Here is an 8441-nt window from a genome sequence, read left to right as displayed (position 1 = left end):
GAGGATTACATGCTTCAGGGGATCTTTGCATTAGGATGATTAGGAGCACCTTTTCATTCTGAAATGCTCACTCAGAAACAAAACCCTTGATGCCTCAGCTGGGGTTTGCATACAGACTGAAAATCTATCAAGGGAGGTTTTTGCCATTTCTAAACTCCCATTAAGACAGGTGTTTTGCCTCATCAGGCCTTCACCTGGCCCAACTGAAAAGCTTGGCTTTTTTGCTTTTCTCAGGTAAAGTTTCCTGCCCTTTTTGGCTCTCTGTAGCTCTTTACCCACACTCTCCCAGCCTTTCCCTCAGGGGACTTTGACCCACTGTCTTTTACTGGCTTGAAGAGACAAGGCTTAGAAGAGGTTTTTAGGAACTTGTCCATGCTACTGCATTGCAGGGAGGGTTTTTAAAGCTTGAAAGAGAACTTGGAGAGGTTTTGCTTTCTTAAGTTTGTTGTTTTCCCTTTGAGGAAATCACAGGTGGTCCCCATACTAATATCTTCAGGTGATTCTAATTTTTGCCCTTTTGAGAAAGTTAAAGGCTTTAGTTTTTAAGAGCTTTTGAGAAAGTTGAAGACTTTTTAGAGATATTTCCCCCAAAAATTTTCCAAGAAAAGGTTTTAGTTTAAGAGAAAGATTTTTTTTTTTTCCTAAAAGAGAAAGACCAACTTTTCCCAAAACTTCCCAACTTTAAACTTTTTGGCTTTTTACACCCCCATTTTTGCCTCAGGGAGAAATTACTTTCTCCTGCCACTTGGACTTTGCATTTCAGCTGTCCCCAGGTCAAAAGCTTCCATAGAAAACTTTTTCTTCCCCATAAGCTCAAAGAAGAGCTTTTTTACTACCCGTAAAGCCCAAAGAAAGATTTTTTTCCCAGTTTGCGTTCATAGCCCCTAAAGTTAGAAAATTGAAGAGTGTTTCTGTCTAGTTGCCTTACTTATTTTTTCCTACATGATCTTACATTTCTAAGTTTTTCCTACCCTATATTACTACCCTATACTTATTTTTCACAGATACAAATTGAGAAAGGGATAGAAGACAGAAAATTTTGACAGAAGAGAATTGCAGTGCAGCATCAGACATCCTTCTAGTCCGCTTTCCTTTTCTCTCGAGGATAAAACCCCTGCCCCTCAATAATATATATAAAAATATATATTCTCCATAACACTGGCAGGCCTTTCCACTGGCAGGGCTGACTCTGCATTTTTGCCAAAATCTCTGTAATAAATCTATTATTTTCCTTTATCTCAAGTCCCTATTATTTGTCTTTAGTCCCCCCTTTTTTTAGTCCTTTTTACTTTTTTCTTGGGTCCCTGTTCAGGTGCCATTCTGTGGGGCGTTTACCCACCACCCCCACAGTTCCCCAGAGTTTTCTTGAGTGCGAGCAGCAGGAAATATTAGATAGAAGGATTTATTGCGGAGAATCTTGCTGAGATAAACAGATAGAAAATAAAGGATAGCCTCGAGAGGGCCTGGAACCTATTCCAAAGGGCCCCGACTGTCTCTGCCCCAGGGTTTTTATAGAGATGCCAAGGGGTGGAGCAAAAATCCTCCTCCCCCAGCACAGCCAAGTGCAGACCATCTCAGACACCTGCACTGAGGCCTGTGGTCCTAATCATCCTCTATGCGGACCTGCTGGGTAAAGCCACCAGGAACCTGAGAACGGGCTCCCACAGTGGTCTACAGACTATATAGGAACAGACTCAGGATGGTTTTTGTGAGTGCCAATCATGTTAGTAAGTTTTAATTGGCTAGGGTTAATTGGGGGTTACAGTTACCAATGTTGGGCAGCCTTGTGCTGTCCTGTGCTACCGTGGAGGCTGGCTGGCCTTACATGTACTGACTGTGAGGGCTGACTCAGTGGCCCAGGCTCTGTCCTTGACTCATGCACATAGCTCTAAGTTGGTGAAGGTTCCCAGTCAGTAAACAATTGGCTTCACCTTGAGCAATTAGAGCAAGTGCAGAAAAGAACTATGGCAAGGACTATGTCTTTTATTGATGGCCCTCCCAGAAACTGCTTGCTCAAGCCTCAGGAAACTGACATTGAGCCTGATCTCTGAGAGAAGACTGAGCAGGCTGTTATGGTGTCTGCTTGGTTCCATCAGTTTTTTCATTAGGAACAGCGACTCAACACTTGCAAACACAGTGTGAATAGTGACTTAGGAAGAGAACCTGGGAATGCCAGGATGACATCTTTAGAGATGAGGGATAGACAGATAAAACAGCCTACACTCCGGGGATCCTGTGCAAGCAGATTGAGGGCAATTTTTCTGTCGTCCATAGATTCATTGACAATGCTCATCTGATCTCCTCTAGAGTTCCGTTTCTCCATACAGGGACAGGAAGCTTGTAATTGTTTTTTTCCCTTTACTCTTTGGGGGCCCAGCACCCAGCTCCCAAATAAAGACATGGAGACTTATTCTTACTTAAGAATGCTCAGCCTTAGTGTGGCTTGGATGGAGAAGTTTTTCTAACTTAAATTATCCCATTTCTCTTTAACTACGTTGTGCTTCTGGGCTTTTTACTTTTCTTTATTCTATGTATTTTGCTTTTCTTCTTATTCCCTGGCTCGCTGTGTGGCTGTGTAGCTGACCCTTGGAATCCTCCTCTCCATTTCCTTTTCTTGCTCCTCATTCTTCTCTTCTATGCAGCCTAGATTTCCCCTCCTATTTATTCTCTCTGCCTGGCAGCTATGCTTACCCCTCTCCTGCTTAGCTACCTCTGTTCAGCTCCTTATTAGACTAAGTGAGTGTTTTAGACAGGCAATGAAAAACAGCTTTACAGAGTTAAACAGATGCAACATAAAAGAGTGCTGTAGCACAAATCTTAAATGGTCTTATTTAATAAAACAAACCCAGAGCGAAGTATTGTGGTGAACACTGGAAGATCAGAGAGACAGAACAAGTCACAGCCACCTCACCTCGCCAGTTCCTCAGCTGGTCCTTTTTCCTCAGACTGGAAGCCTCTTTGTCCTCATATCCGAATGGCTCTCAGCTGAACTGTGCTGCTCAAAACCTAAAAGATTAACCAGCCAAATGCTTCTAGTTCCTGGTCTTCACACCTTATATACCTTTCTGCTATCTTCCATCACTCCCTGGGATTAAATGCTCACTTCTTGGGATTAAAGGTGTATGTCACCATGCCTGCATGTAACCTTGAACAAATGGATTTCTGCCTCTGGAATGCTAGGATTAACGGCGTGTGCTACCATTGCCTATCATAAGTATCTAGTGGCTTTTCTGTTCTTCGACCCCAGATAAGTTTATTATTGTACACAATATTTTCAGGAACACAATACCACCACAGAGTGAAACACATCTTTGCATCATTAAACAAATACTTCACAGCATAAAGGAATGTAACACATCTTCAACTCATATTCCACAGCAGAAGCCTCTTTTCTCAGAACATGTCCTCAAACAAGTCAAGAGGCCTTTGAAACAACAGAAATCAGCAACAACCCCAGCACAAGAGAATGCAAGGATATTCTTCAGATCCCACAAGATACATTCTTGGCAATGTTCATTTGGGAACCTGGACGGCAGAGGGGTGTCTTGTGGGGTTCCCTTTCCAAACACAGTTTCAATAGGCTCTCTTATTTCCACAGGGCATGAAAACAGAGACTATGGCCACAACTCTCTCTGCAATGCTGAAGGAAATGGCTGTGTTAGTAGTCTCGGAAATGAGATGGATTCCCTTCTTGTTATCCAGAGAGGACATTATCCTAAGCCTGAAAATGTGGGTGTTACTTTTGGAATCCCTCAGGAAGTCAGAAGAGCAAGACAAAATACATTCAGCTGTAAGAAAAGTCCCTCTTGGACCCTGTATACCAAAATCATGAGATAATATCCACATATGCAGGTCAAAGGTCAAGAACTCAGCAAAACCTCAAAACTACAAATTCGAGGAATGTCCCGAAATCTTCAAATATCCCTGTAAACTTTCAGCTCACCAGAGGATACACAGCAATGAGAGGCTATTTGTCACTTCCATTTGTCAGAAAGGCTTCTATCCAGTCTCAGCCTTCCTAGTTCATGAGGTCTGACATAACCAGAGAAGCCACAATACCAATCTGAATGATCACGAGAGAATTCACACAGGAGAGAAGCCCTACACCTGATCCCTGTGTAACCAGAGCTTCCACCAACCATCCGCATCCACTGTCAAATGAGGAATTGCCACCAGTCAGACTGAACCATGTACTTCCTCACCAGAGGTTAGCAGGGCTCCAATTCAGTGTCTCATCTGCACATGAAGAAGCATGTAGTTTCCAAACAGCAAACAGATGTGACATGTTAACTTCTGGATTGTTCCCTCTATGTGTTGTCACGTTCCAATGCCATGTGTGGGTAAAGAAGACGAGTCATTTGTGTGTTCACTAACATTTTTTAAATGTCTTAAAGTATCTTATAATTTGTGCCCGAGATGTATTAAATAAATGGATGGAACTGTAATAGAATTGCCTCTTATTTATATTTTGTGTGGTGTGTGTTTGTGATTTTTGTGAGTTTTTATCTGTTTTTTTTTCTGCATTCTTGCAGAATGAGTGGCCAATAGAGGACTTAGTTGTCAGTTTTTTATTTTTGAGACAGGGTCCTTCTTATTTGGAGCTTTGTACACCAGCATATCTGGTACTGCAGATTCCAAACATTCTCTGGTTTCCAGCTCTCATCATTACAGGGGTTCATGTCAGTGCCCTGCCATTCTATCTGACTTTTTTCTACCCTGTTAAGGCCACAAATCCAAGTCTTAGGCTTGCGTGGTAAATGCATCACTCTTTCAGCCATCTCCAATCCTGTGAGTGCTTACAGTACAAGAATATACCACCATTAGCACTATACTCTTCATGGGTCTAGCCACAGAACACCTAGAAATTAGGTGGTTATAGGGAAGCTGGCCAGAGAAGATGATAAATAGATTACAAAATGCAGAAGTTGTTCATGAATAAACATCAAAAACTGCAGTCAAGGAAGGAAAAGGGAATAATAGCTCTATTGAGAAACTGGAACTGTGTGCATAGTTGAACCCAGCATGCGTAGGGTCACTGAGTTGATGGCACCTTAATGTGGTTGATTTCATTGAGGAAGCTGAGCTGAGTTCCTGTGTCATGTAGAAATGTTGAGGATGAATTATGACTTTCCCTTGATGGCCCTGGTTCAGCCTTAGAGTAGGAAACCAGGAAGCTTCAATTGTTAAATGCAGAATTTATTCAGCTGACATAAATTCCAACATAATTTATGCATTTTCACATTGAAGTTTTTATTGTTGGGGTCCTTGTGGCTGATTTCTCACCCAGCATTGCCTTCAAACCCTCTGATTATGGTGGTGTGTTTTCTAGTCTTTCTTTCCCTGTGAGACTTTGTAAGTTGGGTGATTTAGGCTGCAAGATCTCAACAGTAAAGTTTCATAGGTTGTGGTTTTGCGAATATTTCAGTCTTCATAATCTTTCAAGATTCTAGCCTTTTGGTGATTACAGAATTTTGGATAAGGATCATAATGTACCTTATGTATCCAAATAAAGTCACAGCCTAAAGACGGTGGTTAAGTCCTGTACATCTGAACACCAGAGGACAGAACTCAGCTGATAGCAATGAGATATCCTGATGGCATGAAGCACTCCCGCCATCTCTGCACCTGGGAAGTGTGAGCAGGGGGATGAGATGTTGAACCATTCTCTGCTACAAACTGTGTTCAAGGCAACCCTGGCCTACCTTAGGGCATTTCTAGAGAATAACACAATGTGGTTGGTTATTAAAGTAGAGGACATGCAGTCGCAAGGGCTTGGGAATATGAGGGTGGATTTAGAGGACTTCAGAGGACAAGAAAATGGTGAACATATTCAAAGTGTATTGTATCATATATGGTACTCTCAAAGATTTCATAAAAATGCTTTGTTAAAAAACTACAACAATAATCATTATTCTCCCTTAGTATGTGCAGAGAAACATGCAGACAAACAATTAATTTAAAGGAAGTTCAGAGCAAAATAACCCTAAATAAAGAGCCATGCATTGCCTATCCATATAAATTACTTCATGCGTGAAATAGAGTACAGCATAGTTCAAAAGTGATGAATGACATTTGCATAGTGAAATTAATTTAACTTTTAGCAAAAGTCTCTTGAAGAGAGGGACATAAAGATTATCCATTGCCTCTCCTTCCTTTACACCTATTCGTTCAGTTGTACTTCAGAGTTTAAAATTATCTGTTAAGGATGTCTGGGCATTAGAAAAGGCTCTCAACTCATCCTATTGAAAAGACCAAGCAGATGCCATAGTGGGCTGCTCAGTCTTCTGTAGCAGGAATCTTAAATGTTCTTGCCAGTTCCTTTGCTGATCCTATTTCCTCAGACTAGAAGCCTCTGAGTCCTCATATCTGAATGGCTCTAAGCTGAAGTGCTGCTCCAAAGCCTGAAAGCTTAACCAGCCAAATGCTTCTAGTTTCTGGTCCTCACGCCTTATGTACCTTTCCACTTTCTACCATCACTCCCTGGGATTAAAAGCTTGCTTTCTGGGATTAAAGGTGTGAGTCACCATGCTTGGCTGTATCCTTGAATACATGGATTTCTGTCTCTGGAGTGCTAGGATTAAAGGCATGTGCTACCTACCACTGCCTATCCTAAGTATCTAGTGGCTTTTCTGTTCTCTGAGCCAAGATAAGTTTATTAGGATACACAATATTGTGGGGAACCCAATACCACCACATTTCCTCTCTTTTTGTCTAAAATTAAAAAGCTTATAACTAATACACTAAAAACTATCTAATAAGTCTATACAATATACACAGTAAAAAAATCCATTATATATATTAACAATGTCCAGTCCAATACCATTTGATAAACTCAGACAATAAAATTTTCATTACTTATCCTATGTAAAACAAGAAGTTCTTTTTTTTTTTTTTGTTTTTTTTTTTTTTTTGGTTTTTTTGAGACAGGGTTTCTCTGTGCAGCTTTGTGCCTTTTCCTGGATCTCGCTCTGTAGACCAGGCTGGCCTCAAACTCACAAAGATCCACCTGCCTCTGCCTCCCGAGTGCTGGGATTAAAGGTGTGTGCCACCACCGCCCAGCAGTAGTTCCTTTTTAAACGTATTTTTCTTTTCATAATAGATTCAGTAATCTACCTTTTGTCATTTTTATATCTTCCCCTTTTTCCTTTTAGAATAGATTCAATTAACAACCCATTTATCTTATTACTTCTTTATCTTTTTTTCTTAGGGCAAATTCAGTGATCTACCTCATATCTATATTCTCTTCTTTAATTTTCTTTGCTTTTTTTTAAACAAAACCTCTGAATCTAATCTCCATGATCAGCTTTTTTTCTGACCATTAACAATTAACAACTTGTAACCAACCATCATAAACAATGACAATATCCAAAACTCATTAAACGACCAAAAATATCCCATCCCACCTCTTGGGAATGTGGGTGTTATTTCCTTAAAATTACTTCCTCTTTCTAGGGTTGAAGACATTTTTAGGGCATCCTGAACCGAAAACTTTTGGGTTAATTGTCAAGTCCTGTATCATTTGTCCAGTCGCTACATAGTGAGAAAGTTCAGGGCTTGTCTCAAGTCCTTGCTCGAGTAGTCTGTCAGGCTGAATCATCTCAGCTAGCCATCTCCAAATTGTCCTGAGCAGTTTGTAGTCCAAAGCCGATCTTTCCTTGGTGTTAATCAGCTTAATGGCTTTACCATAGTCCATGTGGAATCATCATTGTGGGATCCTATCATCCTTTGAAGATTCCAAAGTCCCTGTTAGGTGTGTTCATGGTTCCCTTTAGAATGTTTTTTTGTCCCTCCTCTGTGGTTTGGAGCAAACGCAGTCTCATAAATGTCTGTTTCTAGGAACCATGATCGTTCTTCTCTAGAAAAGAAAATCTTCACAGCAATTGTCTTGCCAACTTTCCCAACCTGACCTTTGTCGATGTTTTCTTGTAATAAGATGGTCCTGGCCATTCTCTGAACAAGCATCAGTAAACCCTTTGTCCCAGGTAGCAGCTTCACCGCAGTCACCAATAAGATGAGAAGGAGCCAGCAACTCGGAGCAGCAGCAACTGCCTCCATGGTCCCACCGTTGTTTGTGGCTCAGCGCCAGCCAAAGCTTCTCCTAGGTTGGCCTCACACTCAGGATCCTCCTGCCTCTGTCTTCTTCAGTAAATCCTACCAGTGTGTGCCACTACAAGTGGCTCAGGTCTGAGCTGGGGCCCACAAGGCCACAGGCAAGCGGCTTTTTCGTGAATTTGTAGAACAAACCTTGGCCGCCAGATGTAGCAGGAATCTTAAAAGTTCTTGCCAGTTCCTTTGCTGATCCTGTTTCCTCAGACTGGAATCCTCTGAGTCCTCCTATCTGAATGGCTCTCAGCTGAACTGTGCTGCTCCAAAACCTGAAAGCTTAACCAGCCAAATGCTTCTAGTTTCTGGTCCTCATGCCTTATACACCTTTCCGATTT

Source organism: Peromyscus eremicus, chromosome 1 (genome assembly GCF_949786415.1).
Source record: "Peromyscus eremicus chromosome 1, PerEre_H2_v1, whole genome shotgun sequence".
In the NCBI taxonomy this organism is placed as follows: domain Eukaryota; kingdom Metazoa; phylum Chordata; class Mammalia; order Rodentia; family Cricetidae; genus Peromyscus; species Peromyscus eremicus.
This window is presented reverse-complemented; position numbering follows the sequence as displayed.